Source organism: Ursus arctos, unplaced genomic scaffold (assembly GCF_023065955.2).
Source record: "Ursus arctos isolate Adak ecotype North America unplaced genomic scaffold, UrsArc2.0 scaffold_33, whole genome shotgun sequence".
NCBI classification, from domain to species: Eukaryota; Metazoa; Chordata; class Mammalia; order Carnivora; family Ursidae; genus Ursus; species Ursus arctos.
The window spans coordinates 5,610,940-5,629,773 of record NW_026623019.1 but is presented as its reverse complement, the minus strand read 5'-3'; the positions used below and the strand labels follow the sequence as shown (position 1 = coordinate 5,629,773).

Here is an 18,834-nt window from a genome sequence, read left to right as displayed (position 1 = left end):
AGGCCGACAGGTGTTAGTGTAGAGTATTAAAACCAAACCAATTATTCATTGTAATCCTAGAGGTACAGAGTGCCCGTTATTCCACTAATCAAAGTCTAAATTCCACTGAAAATATACAAGACTACTGTCTTGCTAATGTCCTTCCACTCAGAAATGAAGGTTGAGGACCGAGTCCTTCCTTGCATTTCTGAAGGGGCTTCCTAACTGATCTGGCTCTGGTCTTGTTTCCCTTCAACCCACTTCCTGCACCTCTGAGTGACCTTTGAAATACGAATATGATGATTAACTTTGTGAGACTAGAGATGGTGTCTTTTACTCTCTATTGCACCTTTAGCACTTAGCAAGGCCTGACATTGTAGGCACCTGGTAAATATTTATTGACTGGATGTTAGTGGAAATTCCCAGCTCATGAACAGATTATATCCCAAAAGGTTTCTCTTGTGAGGAGGCCCTTAGAAGTTTGGAATGTGATTGGCCATTATAATGGGAGGTGGTTTTTAGTTTGTCAGACAAGCTTATAAAAACTAAATTCACTCACAGTCTAGCCTAACCTTGGTCCCAGCTTTCCTGGTTCTCTTGAGCAGGACAGCATAAGATGTAGGAGGGAGGAAGAAGAAATGGAAGAAGAATAGGCCTTAGAAGGCATTTGGAATTGGATTATTTGTCTTTAGCATCTTCCTTTTTCACACTTCCAATTACTTCTCTGTCCCTCTGTGAGTGTCTACTTTGTACCTGTTCTTCACCGCGCCCTCCTCCGGTAACATGCAAGCCCCTCCCCATCAAAGGTCTTACCCTCCCTATACTGCCAATCAGAGTCCTATTCCCAGTACAAGTAATTTCTTTTCTTTTCTTTTTTTTTTTTTTTTAAGATTTTATTTATATATTTGACAGAGGGGGTTGGAGCGTAAGCAGGAAGAATGGCAGGCAGAGCGAGAGGGAGAAGCAGGCTCCCCGCTGAGCAAGGGAGCCTGATGCGGGGCTCGATCCCAGGACCCTGGGATCATGACCTGAGCCAAAGACAGATGCTTAACCGACTGAGCCACCCAAGCGCCCCCTCAGTGCAAATAATTTCAAGTGTTACGAGGAAAGTGCCCCAATTGAGTAAATTCACACTCCAGATAGATGTTTAATAGCTGTTTAGCCTTATTAGAGATATTTCCGATTTTCTAAAACAAATGTATATTAAATAAGTGTTTAATTAGTGGGATTCACTGTAATAGGATAAAATGGAAAAAATATGGTGAAAGATATTTTGGAACATGTACTCTCACCGACTCTTCAGCCTTTTCTCAAATTCTCCCTCTAGGGCTAATTGTCTGTATTATTTTGGGGTTTTATAACTGTAGGTGCTTTCAAGATCCTTCCCTGCTTCTTTTTCCGCACAACTATTCCCATAGGCCTGGTTGAGGAGGGGACGTGTGAGAGAGTGCAGCTGTGGGTGGGAAGGCCCACAAAGTAGACCCGTCTTTGTCTTTGCTGATTTGTCCCATCCCTGGTGGCTTTGCCCAGCAATGTGCGCTTTTGAGCTCGCTCTGCCTGTGGGGACATTGGAACCAAGCCCAAGGTCATACTGTGGTCAGACTCAAAGAGCAAGAACCAGGACAATTGCAGGGAATTTCTAACCAGACAGTCTGGGGATTTCCATCCTAACATTTGTATTTTCTTTAATTCTATGTTATTCAAATACACTTACATTTGGCCACCGCAAAGAATTCTGTGACTAGGGGATCTCTGCTTTTACAGCTTAAGGAAACAAATTGGATTAGAAGAGATTAAAGCAATACTGGCCCAACTTCACACAGATATTTAGAAGAAAGCACATCTCCTAGCTGCTCAGTCTGTGGTTTTTTGTTGCTGTTGTTATTGTTAAAAAGTAGATGCTTCGTATCACCTAAAATATAAGGCTTGCCTTAATAAGCTTGAAGATTAGCTCTTCCTTCTTGAGTCAGAAAAACATAATAAATTTATATTTGCAGCATTTTCCTATTAACCTGAGATAGCATTTCTCAAAGTATGTTGTTCCATTGAATACTAGTGAATTTTTAAAAGGGTTTCAAACATAAAGGTCTACTCTCTGCCATCTTGGAGACTTACAGTGCACATTAGCATATTAAAGGTTCTGGGAAGTTCTGTGGCACTAAATCAAAATTTGTTGAACTCAGCAATCTCCAAATTTATTTGGCTAAGAATTCCCTTTTTGGGGCACGTGGGTGGCAGTCTGGTTAAGCGTCTGCCTGGGCTCGGGTCCTGGAATGCAGCCCCCAAGTCAGACTCCCTGCTCAGTGGGGAGTCTGCTTCTCCCTCTGCCTCTCCCCCTGCTCGTGCTTGCACTCTCTCTCTCTCTCTCAAATAAATAAAATCTTAAAACAAAGAAACAAAAGACTTCCCTTTCCGGGGCACCTGGGTGGTTCAGTCGGTTAAGCATCTGCCTTTGGCTCAGGTCATGATCCTGGGGTCCTGGGATCAAGCCCCTAGTCAGGCTCCCTGCTCAGTGGGGAGCCTTCTCCCTCTTCCTCTGCCCCTCCCCCTTGCTTGTACTCTCTCTCTCTCTCTCAAATTTTAAAAATCTTAAAAAATAAATAAGAATTCCCTTCTTTCCTTTTCCTTTTTGTGAAACACCATTACCAAGTAATACATTTTGAGAAATAGTGGATTAAGGTAAACAGAATTGAAAATCAATCTACAGTAGGCCAGTAATTTTCTTCTGAGATCAAGAACTTTTTATTGCTTTGGCTATGTTCTCTACTGTGGGTGATAGGATAATGTCACAAATTGCATCTCTGGGAAGGCTTTGACTAAGGTTATCTCAGTGATGTTTTCTTGCACAAAAGATGTCTTGGTGTGTGGGGAACAGATGTCAAGTCTCAGGTGCACATAAGGGAAATATTTCTGTTTCTCTACAGTCGGTTTCAAAATTCAGTACTTGATGTTGTGTAACTTTACTTTGCTTTTTTCCCCCCAAGATTATTTTGGCTATTCTACAACTTTTTCATTTGCATATAAACTTTAAAAGTAGATTGTCAATTTCTACAAAAATTAGCTTGTTAGGAATTTTTATTCTGATTACGCTGAATCTGTTGACCAATTTGGGGAGAACTGATGCCTTAACAATGCTGAGTTTTCCAAACATGAACGTGGTTTTGATATTGTGATATAATGAATATCTATTTGGTCTTTGTATTTGGTTCCTGCCACAAGAACTTACCCAGAGTCATAAGAGTGTCTTTTCGTATGCTAATGAGATGATGGCTGGGGACCCCAGGAGAGCTTCAGAATGGGGCTGTATTTCCAGAAAGACCAAGGCATGATTAGTGGGTTGGAAATTTCAGCCTCCATTCACCTATATCTGACATCCAGGGAGGGGAGAGGGGTTAGAGATTGAGTTAATCACCAGTGGCCAGTGATTTATGTAGTGAAACCTCCATAAACCCCCTAACTATGGGGTTTGGAGAACTTTCAGATTAGTGAACACATCTATATGCCAGGAGTGTGCTGTACTCTGGGGGCAGAGGTTCCTGTCCTCAGGACCCTTTGGGACCTTGACCTGTGTACTTTTTTATCTGGCTGGCCATTTGTATCCTTTATAAGAAACTAGTAATAGTAAGAAAAGTGCTTTCTTGAGTTCTGTGAGCCATTCTAGCAAATTATCAAACCTGAGGAGGGGTTTGTGGGAACTGCCAATTTGTAGCAGGTCGCTCAGAGGTATGGGAGCCCTGGGACTTTGATTAGTGTCTGAAATGGTCTATGGGGTCTGGTGCTAACTTTGGGAATTTAGTGTCCTTATAAGAAGAGGAAATTTTGACACAGAAGGCCACCTGCAAGACAAGGAGAAAGACGTCAGAAGAAACCAATGCTATCAACACCTTGCTCTTGGACTTTTAGCCTCCAGAATTGTGCAGAAAACAAATTTCTGTGGTTTAAGTTACCCAGTCTGTTATGACAGCTTGGCTTCACCTACCATCTATATGGTTATTCCTCTCAGTGTTTCATCTCTAGTCCAAATTTTGCTCCTGAGATCTAAATCCCATGTATTTAACTAACCACCTACTTGACATCTTCACTAGAGGTAGACTCCAAGAAGACTAGCTGAGGCTAGAAGTATTGAAGAGATACTTTAGCTGTTGTCCATGCAGGAAAGGCAGAGTTTAGACATGGAGCTCAGCGAAGTTAACTGCCTGATCAAACAAAAAACATCACCACTCTTTAGAGGAATATAACAAAATCAAGAGCCTCTACAAGGTTCATAATGTCCACCCAAAATCCAAAATTTCTAGACCTCCAAAGAAATAGGAAAATGTGATTCCATACTAAGAAAAAAGAGAATCAATGTACACCAACCTTAAAATGACTCATGTTGGATTTAGCTGATAAATATTTTAAAACAGCTATTAGAACTATTATAGTGACTCATGGAGATAAGGAAATGTGCTCATCGTTATAGAACAACAGATGGAAAATCTCAGCAGAAATAAGAACTTATGAAATAAAACAGTAGAACTTTTAGAACTAAAAAATATATTACTGTAAATTAAAATGCATTGGACATCTTAACAGCAGAATAGAAATGGCTGAAAAGTCATTTAACTTGAAGATACAGCAATCAAAACTGTCCAATTTGAAGAGAGGGAAGATATTTTTAAAAGGAGTTAGTCACAGGTACTTGTGAAACAGTGTCAAAAGGTCTAACATATGTAATTGGAGCCCCAGAAAGAGAATAAAGAGAAAACAGGACTTAACATTTATTTAAAGAAATAAATAGCAAAAATGTCCCCAAATTTGCTGAATGACATTATTTAGAGATTCAAGAAGAACTCCAATCAGGATAAATACAAAGAAAATCATGTCTAGCTATATCATAGCCAAACTTTGAAAACCAAAGATAAAGAGAAAATATTGGAAGCATTCAGAAGAAAATGATACATTACATACAGAAGAACAAAGATTCCAGTGACTGTGGATACATCATCAGAAATCACGGAGGCCAGTGATCTTAAAGTGCTGAAAGAGAAAAAACAAACATAGATGAATACAAGTGACAACTATAACATTAAGAACAAAGGAGGTAAGTGGACATATGGAGTTATAAGAACCACACATTTTACATAAAGTAGTATTAAGTCTAATAGAGTTAAGAGAAGTTTGGGATATCTATTTAATTTTTTTTTTTAAAGATTTTATTTATTCATTCAACAGAGATAGAGACAGCCAGCGAGAGAGGGAACACAAGCAGGGGGAGTGGGAGAGGAAGAAGCAGGCTCATGGCAGAAGAGCCTGATGTGGGGCTCGATCCCAGATCGCCGGGATCACGCCCTGAGCCGAAGGCAGACGCTTAACCGCTGTGCCACCCAGGCGCCCCAGGGATATCTATTTAATTTCTAAGGAAAAATCACTAAAGAAATGGTGCAAAGGGGTACATGTAAGAAGCCAATAAATGAATTATAGTGGAATTCTAAAAAGTATTCAATTAATATAAAAGAGGGCAAGAATAGAGGAAAAGAGGTCTAATAGGGCAAACAGAAAATAAGTATCAATATTCATATAACTGGGATACTAGTCAGCGATAAAAAGGAATGAGCTACTGATCCATGTACCAACATGATGACTCTCAAGAACATTACGCTAAGTGAAGGAAGCCACACCCAAGAATTAAATACTATGTTTTGATTTTCAATGAAATTTTAGAACAGGTGAAAAAACTAATCAGTAGTGAAAAATAATCAGAACAGTGCTTGCCTCTGGAGTTTTGGGGAGTGATATTGTTGGAGGTTGCATACAAGAACTTTCTAGAGTGATGATAGTGTTCTGTATCATGAGAAGGATTTAGGTCACACAGGTGACCTAAATATCTACCAAGCTCATCAAGTTGTACACTCAGATACATGCATTTCACTCCATGTAAATTTTACATCAAGAAGAGCCGTAAGATGTGAGGGCACTCCAGCTGTCACGTCTGTCATCACATTGATCACCAGGCTTGATTTGGCTGATTTGCCTGGTGAGGACGGTGTCCCCCTACTACCTCACTGCTCCATGTGCGTCCCTCCTGAAACTGCAAACTCTGTCGAAGAGGATGACCTTCCCTGATAGAGGAGAACTGTTCTTTGGTCAAGGTTATACGAGTAGCTGTGTTCCCCTGCCAGAACCTCCCAACAAGCTCTCCAGGTCCATTTGTAGGAGAACATAGGGGTATTAAGCTTTGAAGACTCCAGACACATCCAAATGAGGCACTGCACGTGGCAGTCTGCCTTTCTTTAAAAAACAAAAGAAAGAGCCATAAACGAATATTTAATTGATTAGTATGCATGCTGAAGGATTTAAAGGTTAAATGTGCTAACTTCTGCAACTTACTTTGAAATGCATCAAGAAATGAGATGGATTGATATGTGATGTGATAAACAAAATACAACACAACATTAGCTAGAGGACCCAGGTGGTGGATATATGAATGTAAAATGTGCAGTTCTTTCAACTTGCCTGTATATTTGAACATTTCCATAATAAAGTATTGGACAAAATTAACAGATTCCGAACTGAACTCATTATCACTTCTTAACTCCCTTCCAGCCTATTGGTTTCATCCAAAGGCACCACCTTTGACCCAGGTGTACAAGTCACAAACCTGGGGTTTGTTCTTTACTCCTCTCTTTGCCTCATCTTTCAGATCTAAATTATCAGCAGATATTGTAGGTTACATTTCCCGTACATTTTTCTTGTCAGTATACTTCTTTTTTGGTCATAGCTGCCAATTTCGTCCCTTCCATCATCATCTGTCACCTTGACTACTGCTTGTGCCTTCTAACGTGGCTTCCAGCATCTGCTACTGCCCCTTTCCAATCCACTGTCCACCCCTTGTCAGAATTTTTTAGTGCAACTACATTACATCACTCCTGCTTAAAATTCTTCTAGGATATCCCATCATTGTTAGGCTAAAGCTCAAAGGCCTTCACGTGGCTTAGGAGGCCCCTTTCTATTTCTTGGCTTCATTTCATCCCATTCTCCACTTCATTCTCTCAGCTCCAGCTCCACAGGACTTGTTTCACTCCCAGGATGTCTGACATGTGCTCTTTCCTCTACCTGGAATATACTTCCTCCTCCGTTTTCTTTCTTCTGGCAAATGTCTCCTCATTCTTCATGTATCAATTTAAATGGAGGCCTCTTGCTCCCAGAATAGGTTAGTCCCCCTTCCCACAATGGAAAGTACTCTTTCATAGCACTTACTACGTCACCATTGTATCATTACCTTCCTGGAACTTAGCATTGTAGGCAGATAATACGTGCTCAAGAATTATCTGTGGTATGGATGGTTGAATGGGTTAGTCTGTCTTCGAGCACTAGTTGAGGAGCATGTTTTCATACGCTTGATGGAGTATGTATCAACACATTTTGGATCCCAAGTGTCAGACACCAGGCTCCAACTAGTAAACAATGAGGCTTTTATGGGTAGATGGCTAGAACAGTGTAGACTTCAAGGGTAGTGTAATCAGGGTTTTCAATCCATTTCTTTTCAACCATCTTGTTGGCTCTTCTCATATGTTTGGTCTGTCCTCAGGCTTATTTCCCTCATGGTTTCAAGACGGATGCCAGCAGCAGCTACAGCTTCTTTTCACATTTAGCAGGAAAGAAACACTGGCTTCTCACTGGTCTCTCTTAAGGCCAAGAAAGAAATTCCCCAGCAGTCTTCATCGACCGTCTGCTTGTGTCTTATGGGCTGAAATGCAGTCGTGCTCATTCCTGAGCCAAGCACTGGTTGGCTTACACTTCTGAGTCCATCTCTTGGGATCAGATTCCTTCAGTTACAAATGCTGCATGAGGAAGGGGTAGAGACCTGAACAAAACTGAGGTTCTCTTAGGAAGAACGAAGGGAAGAATAGATTCTGGCAAGACAACCAACAACAGCCACCTCTGTGTACTGTGCTCTAAGAAATTGCCTTGCTCATTTTTTTTCTTTTTTGTGTAGATCATTGCATTGTGTGATTGAGATTATGTTGGATCCTGTAGTGACAGTTGAAAGAGATAACTTGTGGCCCACTCTTAGCAAATCACAAAATACTGTGGTATTTTTAGATTAACTTCATTCCTGCTTCCTGTTTATACCTTTACTCTTGTTTTTCTTTTGCCTTATCTTTCTGGTCCATTTCTGATTTATTTGTATGAAGTACCAATTTTTTATAGCTCATTCCTGCCAGCCGTAGACAGGTGTTAGTTGGTGCCACTGGCATGCCATAATTTTCTCATTTTACCTCCATTCCCTTTTGGACTATTCTTCTTCTACTAATATTTAGAGAAGATACATAAATGTGGGTTTTTTTTTTAAATGATGGAAATCAAGATGAACTAATCTAATAATTTCATAGCCTTTGAAGAGTGCACGCTATATAGAAATTATCTTTAAAAGATTAAATTGATCTGCTCTCATTATGAAAGAATGGCCTTTTCCTTAGTCTTGCTGTGAATTATATGTTACACAGTTTTGTTGTTTAAAATATTATGCCCTGTGACTGTTTGGCAAAAAGTAAAGTTAGATTCCTTCCTTATTCCATATACCCAAATAAATTCTGAGATTGAAATATAAAACCCGAGACCATAACGTGGAACCTTAAGGGCATTCGGCTAAATGAAATAAGCCAGCCACAGAAGGACAAGTACTTCCATATATACATGACTCCATGTATATGAGGTACATAAAATAGTCACATTCATAGAATCAAAGAGTGGAATGTTGTTGCCAGCGTTGAGAGGGAGGGGAAAATGGGGGTTGCTAATTAGTGGGCATAAAACTTCAATTAAGCAAGATGAATCAATCCTAGGGATCTGTTGTACAGCATTGTACCTATAGTTACCAATCCTGTATTTACACTTAAAAATTTAAGAGGGTAGATCTCATGTTAAATGTTAGCACAATAGGGGCGCCTGGGTGGCTCAGTCGTTAAGCGTCGACCTTCGGCTCAGGGCGTGATCCCGGCGTTCTGGGATCGAGCCCCACATCAGGCTCCTCTGCTGGGAGCCTGCTTCTTCCTCTCCCACTCCCCCTGCTTGTGTTCCCTCTCTCGCTGCCTGTCTCTCTGTCAAATAAATAAACAAAATATTAAAAAAAAAATGTTAGCACAATAAAATAAAATTTTAAAAAGACTAAAATGTAAAATATAAGATCATCAAAGTAAGTATGAGTGAATATTTAATCTTAGGGAAGGAAAGAATTTTCTAGGCATGATACCCAAGCCAGAAACCATACAAACAAACACCGGTTACAAATAATAGCTAACATCTATTAAGGGCTTACTATGTGCTGGACCATATGCTGGGGACTTGTGTTATCGCATTTAATCCTCACCTCCATCCCATGAAGTAGGTATGATTGCTATCACTCTTTCATGAATGAGAAAAACTGGTCACAGGGGGGTTAATTACCTTACTTAAGGTCACAGAGCCAGTAAGTGGCTGAGTTAAAATTTGAAGCCCAATAGTGGGACTCCAAAGCCTGAAAACCTAGTAGGATATGATACAAAATCGTATTTACTGTATATACTGGCCATTGCTTCAACACGGGGGTGCTGAGAAAACCAGATGAGTTCTTGCATGTACAAGTGCTTGGAAAACTGTAAGGAACTACTTAGTCTTGGTGAATAGGGACTCACCTCACTGCTTGCCTGGTTGGGACAAGGAAGAGCAGCCAAGGTCCAGTCCACGCCTGTCCAGCAGCCTCCTCTTGCCTTCCTTGCTCTGTCTTCTTTCATTTAAACTGAGCAGCTCAGTTGCCCACATGGAACACCCTCAGCTAATCCAGCAGCACAAGGTAGCTCTCCAGTCTTGCCAGCGGACTCGGCAAAGAGCCTGCTTCTTATTCTCTAGGGACAAAGTGGCATAGGTTCTACACCTAAAAGATGAAAGAGAACAAACACTAGTTCTTAACCACTTGGCCATCTGTCATTTTTCTTTCTGTCCTACTCTTTTTACCCAGCAGGTAGACAAACATGGTTAATTTTCACAGCTTGAGTAGAGGTGGGATAGAGTTGGAATAGGCATTTAGGAGATTGCTAATGTAAGCCAACTTTTAGCTTAGTTTTACAGGAAGGAAGTATTTGTAAATATAATGTTGCTATTGCCAAAGAATTTGTGGACCATCATATTCGGTGATGTAATTCCGGAAGCCATTCACTCCTTCATCTTCCATCCACAGTCATTCTCCAAAATGTTTGTTTTGACTTTACCACTCTTAAAAATGTGAAGGGAAAAGAAACCCTGCCTGTTTCCAAAAGTGCAGGTAAGAGAGATGGCTGATAAGACTGGGTATGGTTGACGAAATTGGTCCCGGACAACATTGGAGGTTGGGAATTTCCAAGTCTGCGTCATTCCAGTGGATGAATGAATAGTCAGGAATTATGAGTGGTTCCCCAGTGGGAAGAAGACTGTTGGTATTACTGACCACAAAAAGAAAAATTTCAAAATTTCCAGTTATTTGTTACTTGAGATTACGTTCCACCTCTGGGAAATCCACTCTTAACAGCACTAGAGGCAGCTTCTAAGGAAAAAAGGAGGGGAAAAAAAAAAAGAAGATGCCACTTTGGAAGACATCATTGCTTCATCCTTTGAATAACCACATGGGGAACATGCAGCAATTTCCTTCTTAGGAAATTCTGTTCAGAGCATCCTGGGCTTCTCTACGTGCAGACTGGAACTCCCTGAGGGCTAGACTGATGGACCCATCACCTGACGGTTGGTCGCTCCCCTAGGCTGTGAGGAAAAGTAGCAGAACTCAGACGACTGCGCACCCCACGAGGGTTTCTGATGGATCTCTAAACCCATAGGCTAAGCAGCTCGTACTGGAGTCACAAGCTATTTATTTTCTTATTCTTGACACATTTCTCCACAGGTGATCTCACAACAGAATGGGATTATTTAATTCGTGACTATGTTGTACATGTCTTGGAAAAAAAATAGGGCATCATTGGTGTTGGGATTCAGACTCATTACTGAATGAAATTTAGTAAATTTTTAAAAAAAGTGTGCATTTCCTACCTTAGGCATAATGCAGTACTCATTTGGAAAATCTGTAATTTGCTTGAAAAGGCTACTAATTGAAGACCAGAGTCACCTTGCTTCTGTAACAGAGGACGTTGAGAGAGGGTGTGCCAGTTTGCACAACCTGAGAATCACACGCCAGCCCCGAATGAGCCTCTGGTTCAAATAGCTTATTGCAACCGAAGCGTCTCTGTAAATTGTTAAAGAGCACTAGTCAGTTCTACAGGTCATCACTCTCTCTGAGTATGCCTGATTTCCAGGCTTTCGAAGGGGAAGCTGTTGCGTTTATTTATTTCATGAAAATATTTCATAAGATAGAACATTTATTCTACTTCCTAATTAGAAAGTAATACACATTCATTGAAGAGCGTTGGAGAGAAATGTTAAAAACTATGGGCGGGGGAACTGAAGAGCATCTATAATCCTTAGAGGTAACTCCTATTAATATTGTGCTGTTAACATTTGTCTTCCAGTCAATTTTTTTTCTTTTTTATTATTTAAAAAATTACAACAGAAATATGTGCTCATCATTAAAAAAAAAATGGAGACAATATAGACAAAGTGTGGAAGTTCCCCTATTATGGGCTGAATTGTGTCCCCCTCAAAATTCTTATGTTGAAGTCCTCACCCCCAGTATCTCACACTGTGAGTGTTTGGACATAAGGTCTTTAAAAAGGTGATTGAGGGGTACCTGGGTGGCTCAGTCGGTGAACATCTGCCTTAGGCTCCGGTCATGATCTCAGGGTCTTGGGCCCCACATCGGGCTCTCTGCTCAGTGACAAGTCTGTTTCTCCCTCTCCCTGTGCCTCTGAATCTCTCTCTCTCTGTCTCAAATGAATAAATAAAATCTTTAAAAACAAATAAAAATAAATTAAAAAATTAAAAGGTGATTGAGTTAAAATGAGGCTGTTAGAGTGGGCGCTAATCCAGTCTGACTGGTGTCCCTAGAAGAGGAAATTTGAACACAAGGAGACACACCAGGGATGCATACACAGGAAAAAGCCACATGAGGACCCAGTAAGAGGTAGCTATCTGCAAACCAAGGAGAGCGGTCTCAAAAGAAACCCCCGGACACCACAATCTTGGACTTCTAGCCTCTAAAACTGAGAAAGTACGTTACTGCTGGTTAAGCCTCCAGCCTGTGGTATTTTGTGATGGCGGCCCTAGCAAACTGATACACACCCTTTACCACTGTTCTCTCCAGAGGTAACTATGACCAAGGCTATTCTGCCAGACTTGTACCCTGTGCTTTTCCCCACACAGAGTCCTCCGCAGGAAGTTCGTTTATACAAATGGGATCATACTATAAATATTGCTCTGTGACTTGCTTTTTTCATTTAACAGTATATCATAGACAGCTTTCACATTAGTATGTCCAGAGAAGTCCCTCCTGCATTCTCACTGAAGACTGTGTAGTTTTCCACTGAGTGAGTCTATCCTGATATATTTTCACCATTCCATTATGGATGAGCATTTAAATTCTTCTTTTTTTAAAAAAATATATTAACAGCAGTACTCCAGTAAACATCTTTGTGCATTTGGGGTTGAGCTTATATGCTAATACCTCTGTAAGAAGAATCCCAGAATTAGAATTACTGGGTCAGAGGGCGTATTTTAAAATTTGAAAGCTATTGGTCAAATTGTCTTCCATAAAGGCCTAACTGATCTCCAGGTTTATTGACACGTAAGAGACTCTCTGCTTCCCACTTCAGCCTTTTTTTTTCTTTTCCTATTTGCCACTTTGGAAGACATCATTGCTTCATCCTTTGAATAACCACATGGGGAACATGCAGCAATTTCCTTCTTAGGAAGTTCTGTTCAGAGCATCCTGGGCTCTGAGTATGAGTATATGGAAATACATAGGTAGATAATAGGCTTTAAAAAACTGGGATTGTACTGTAAGTATTGTTTTGAAATCGCCCATTAGTATTTTAGACATAAGTATATTTGGTCCTCATTTTCAGACTTTCTGTATAGAAGGAGCTCTTGCTGGCATCATCTGCTCTTATTACCAACTCTGGGTATTGGAACTTGGGGATTTGGTTGGACCAACCTAAACCTGCCCCTGAAGGGTCTGTCTCCCGGATGGAGGCAGAAATGAGAATGCTCTTTCCCTGGAAATCAGTGAACAGATGGCTTTGCAATTGTTTGCTAAAGCGTGCCTCTGAAAGTTAACTTCCATTTTTCTTTTGGAACCTAGTTAAATTTTTCAGGTGGCATTCCAACCCAGGAGGCTCACTGAATGCTTGTGAAATTGCACGGATGTGTGTCTTAGTCTGCTTGGGCTGCCATAACCAGATATCACAAACTGGGGCTTACTAATAACAGAAATGTATTTTCTCACAGTTCTGGAGGAGGACGTCCGTGATCAGGGTGCCTGTGTGGTCGGTCTCTGGTGAGAGCTGTCTCCGCAGGTTGCTGTTGGCTGCCTCCTCTCTGTGTCCTGGCGTGACCTCTTCGTTGTGTGCCTGTGTATGTGGTAGGAGTGGGCCGGGAGGAGGGAGCGCTTTATTAAGACTCTAATCTTATCAGATCAGGGCCCTACCCTTATGACCTCATTTAACCTTAGTTACTTCCTTAGAGACCCTTTCTCCAAATACAGCCTCACTGTGGGTTAAGGCCTCAGTGTATGAATTCTAGGGGGACACAGACATTCAGTCCATAACAGAATGTGTCTGTAGTTAAGCCAGGAGTAGCCCTAAGGATTTTTGTCTAGATGGATCTGAGTGAATTTGACCCTGTTGGTTGAGGGTGGCAGGGGGAGCTCCATAAAGTGAAAACAGGTGGCAGCTCTTGTTGGGATAATGTCTCCTTTTACTGTCCCGTTTGGAATACTAGTCTGTAAAACTGAAAGATGGCCAGAATATAAAGTGAAGTGAGAGCATTGTTTTTCCTCACGTATTGATTAATACTTGGGGAAAATGTAATTCAATCATATTTAAATCAAATTTAAATCAAATTTGTTGATCTCTCACCATGTGTAAAATACTGTCCAGTATATTGGGGGCAGTAGAAAGAGGTCAGTGTAGTGGCTGCCTTCAAATGCTCATGCTTTAGTTCAGTGGTTACCAAACCTGGCATTAAATCAACTGAGAAATAGTTTAAAATATTCACATTTGGTACAATCATATTGAAAACCTGTCTGTCAGTATCTACTAAAGGTAAACATATGGCTAGTCTTTGACCCAGTATATATACCCAACAGAAATGCGTATGTATGTATACAAAAGGCCATGTATAAGAATGTTCATTGCAGTACTATTTGTAACAACCCCAATTTAGAAAGAACCTAAATGTCTACCATCAGAACAGCAATGAGAATGAATAAGCCACAAATATAGTGACAACATAAACTTCACAAACTCACTTAATGTTGAGCAAAGAAATCCAGACACAGAAAAGTAAATATTGATAGTTCTGTTTATCTCAAATTCAAAAAAAGTCAAAACCAATCTATGCTGTTTGAAGTCAAGAAGAGGCAGAGTCTCAAAAAAAAAAAAAAACACAAAAGGGATTCTAATATGCTTGAATGTTCTGTTTCTTTTATTTTTTTTTTTTTAACTTCTTTCCTTTTTTTTTTTTTAAGATTTTATTTATTTATTTGACAGAGATAGAGACAGCCAGCGAGAGAGGGAACACAAGCAGGGGGAGTGGGAGAGGAAGAAGCAGTCTCATAGCGGAGGGGCCTGATGTGGGGCTCGATCCCATAACGCCGGGATCACGCCCTGAGCCGAAGGCAGACGCTTAACCGCTGTGCCACCCAGGCGCCCCGAATGTTCTGTTTCTTGATATGATCGGGTACCTGGGTATGTTTATGTAAAAACTCTTCAAACCATACAGTTATGATTTTTACATTTTTTCTGTATATATGCTGTTCATCCTTAAAAAAATACAGATTTCTAAGCCTTATCTCAGGCTTACCGAATTAGAATATGTACCTAATGTTACTGTCTACGTAAGGGGCTTAGGAATCTATGTTTCAAAAGTCCATGAAGATTCTGGTGTATTTAGATTTGAGTTTTGGAGAACTGCTGCTTTTTTTCTTTTTTTTAATGATTTTTTATTATATTATGTTAGTCACCATACAGTACATCCCCGGTTTCCGATGTAAGGCTTGATGATTCATTAGTTGTGTATAACACCCAGTGCACCATGCAATACGTGCCCTCCTTACTACCCATCACCGGTCTATCCCATTCCCCCACCCCCCTCCCCTCTGAGGTCCTCAGTTTGTTTCTCATAGTCCATAGTCTCTCATGCTTCATTCCCCCTTCTGATTACCCCCCCCTTTCTTTATCCCTTTCTTCCCCTACTGATCATCCTAGTTCTTATAGAACTGCTGCTTTTATGAAGACATCCTATTAGTTCTCCTTCCCAAGACCTTGTATCTCCTTTGTACTGGGGAGGGATCTTTGCGGAGACCATTAATGCCCTAGGGCTTCATTACAGAGACTCTCCGAGAACTCCATTGGCAGCCTACGAACCCTGACTGCCACGGTCTGATCTGGTACCTGCTCAAAAAGAAACACTCTTATCAGCTACATAAAGAGATGGATGGACCAAGAGGTGGATGTGGTCAAGTTTACTTAGGAGACTAGATTGTCATGTTTTTACATTAAATTGTCATATTGGATCAAACGAGAGGAGTGCAACTGTGAAGCAAATGAAATCAGAGGAATATACCAAGTATCTCATGAGGATTTTGCCTAAGTACGGACAAATCGTGACCTGCAGAGCCACTATTAGATTAGTTGTGTTACTCTGGTTTCTTATCACTCATGGAACCCTACTGAGCAAAGAAAGGAACAGGTGTCCTTTCTGTAAATATCGTAAAGCAGTGAAAATATGACAATAGTCATGAATTAAAGAGGAAAACTAATATTTCACAATCAGAATATGTTTAACTTCTTACTGATGAGGGAAAGATCTTTGGGTATCAAGGAGACACTGGACATCACTAGATTCCATTTGACTCTCTTTTTCCCTCTTTCTTTTTTCTGCTGAATTTTGCCAATGAGATGGTCACTCACCAACTATAGAGAATCTGCAAATTTGTATCATACTCTTGGATAACCCCCCCCCCCCCCAGTTTGAGGTAGATAACCATAGTCAAGTGTTACTCAAACTTTTTTGACTATGATCCTCCAGAAGAAATATATTTTACGGGTGCCTGGGTGGCTCAGTTGGTTAGGTGTCCAACTCTTGATTTCAGCTCAGGTCATGATCTCAGGGTCCTGGGATCAAGCCCTGAGTTGGGCTCTGTACTCAGCAGGGAGTCTGCCTAAGATTCTCTCTCTCCCTCTCCATCTGCCCCTCCCCCAACTTATGCGTGCTCTCTCTCTCAAATAAATAAATCAAAAGAAAAAATAAAAAAGGAAATATGTTTTACATTATGATCTAACACACACACACACACACACACACCCCACACCTGAAACAAAAGATTGATCAAAGGTACTTCTTACTATATGTGAGTAACTTTTTATTCTTTAGGTTCTACTATCCTATTTAATTTCCTTTAAAAAAAGATTTTATTTATTTATTTGTGCGAGAGAGGAAAAGAGAGCACAAGCAGGGGGAGCAGAGGCAGAGGGAGAAGCAGGCTCCCCACTGAGCAAGGAGCCTGAGGTGGGACTCCATCCCAGGACCCTGGAATCATGACTTGAGTTGAAGGCAGACGCTTAACCGACTGAGCTACCCAGGCACCCCATATCCTATTTAATTTCTTAAAGTTTGATGATTATGGTTCATTAAATTGATTTTATTACCCACTAATGGCTTGTGAGATGCACTTTGAAAAACGCTGCCTTAAACTGTATCTGTTACAACTCCAGAAGCACAGAGGCTCAGACACTTACCCAAAGGCACACAGAAAAGAATAAAAAAAGAGAGACCCATATTTCCTCACATCTGCTTTTGGTCAAAATGCAGCTCAGTTATTTCTGAACCTGATTAATTTAGACAGTTTGCACTCACCACATTCAGACAGTTGTCATTCATTTTAGGCTGAATTCATGTTCTTCTAATTTGGTAAATAGTCTGTAACTTGCCATTTATTGGGCCACAGTTTTAGTGAAACCAATGGAAATGAAGTTTTTTTCAGGTCCTTGTCAGGGGGGAGCGTATATGTCAGAATGGTTGAGGGCTAAAGATTTGGAGTCCCACAGACATGGTAATAAATCCCAGCTCAACCGTCTCTAATTTTGTGATTTGTGGGCAAGAAGCCTCTCTATGACTCAGCTTCCTCAACTGTAAAATGGGGTAACAAGAACAACCTTACAGAGTTGTATGGATTGGGTGAGGTCAGTCGTGAAGTATGTATGTGTTAGTTACACAACGTCTCAAGCATGGTAAGGATACGAAACATGTTGACATTTTGATGATGGTGGCCATTAGGGAAGTCTGGTCCAAGGGAACATGAGGCAGTCCTATGAACACAACCCTGAAGACCCAGGAGAGACCAATGGAAACTATCTACAATTAAATATGAAAAGAGGGGACTCTACTTGGTTTCCACCAATTTCCAGGTCTCTGCGGCAAGTATAAGATACTATCAAAACCTTACCTGAAAATTTAATTAATGCTGATTGACAATAGAAATGAGAATTGCATTCAATTAACAAATGATTTAATGAGGAGCTGGCATATAAGGTCTCAGAGATAAAAATTCAGTATCAGCGCTCCACCCAGAATGGACTGGATATGGAGAGAGATTTGGCTTTCTTAAACAGGCAGATTGTAGCAGATGACTCTCCTGTTGCAGTCACCTCTCAGGGCAAATGATAGCAGGACATCAGTTGGCTGGAAAGCTCAGTCCTTTTGCTAAGGGCTCAACCCCTTCCTATCTTCCTCTCACCTTGTGACACTTCATTATAAGCACAAAACTGCAGAAGTGGCTGCCTGCAGTCGCTCCGTGTCCGGCTTCCTGTAGAGACGGACAACCTAATCACAAACCTATAAGAATTTCAGACCAAGAGCAGAATAGGTATTTCATAGACTCGCTGTATCTTTATCATTGGAAGGATAACGCAAGCCTTAGAAAAGAGAGTTCCCGTACAGCGCTCTTTGTGCTCTGACACACTGTGGTAGGAGGCCTGACTGCATCTATAGAAAATACTCAGCCTTGGTCATTGAGACAAATTTCATGACAATGACAGAAGCAGATAATTCCAGTGTCCCCAGTATGAGCACTTTTGGACAAAGGCAGAGATAGTCTGGGTAGGAATTAAAGTGACTCCAGGGTGTGTGAACCTCCTTTTTGGAAGTCAGTGATGGCGAGGTCAGCAGTGTGACTAGAGTGCCCCAATTCTCTTCATGCCTCAGATCGCATTATCACCACCCCTGGTAACAATGTGCTGCTCTTCAGATGCACCTGAGCACAGCTGACGGTGCCCAGAGCTGGATTCTGGGGTCCTCTGCACCCCCATCCTTATCATGAGGGCTGAACTCTGCCCTCCCTGCATTGCATCTTTGAAAATGTTAGCTCAGAGAATCTTCACCACATCCTGGGAACTAGACTTTATCCCCCCATTTTAAAGTCAAGGTAATGAGGGTAAGTAACCGCTTAGAAGGAGAAATGGGGTTAGAAGCCAAACTTGGCAGAATCCAAACCCCCTGATGAAGCCCAGCAGGAGGCCATGAGCAGAGTGTCAGACAAGATGTCTTGGTGTTCATACGCCAGCTACATCTCTTACTAGCTCAGGATCTTGGAACATTTTCTTGATCTTGGTTTTCCTCTCCGTAGGGCTGGAATCGTAATAGCAGCTACCTCAAAGCATTGTTCGAACTCAGCACGATGTTGGCACATAGAAACTG

The 18,834-nt window shown here is 41.0% G+C and overlaps 1 protein-coding gene across 1 annotated transcript in view; it reads left to right on the top strand.

Annotated features, from left to right (window-relative positions):
• Window positions 1-18,834, top strand: part of JAK2 (Janus kinase 2) — a 267,922-nt gene that overhangs the window by 26,208 nt on the left and 222,880 nt on the right. The window lies entirely within an intron of this gene.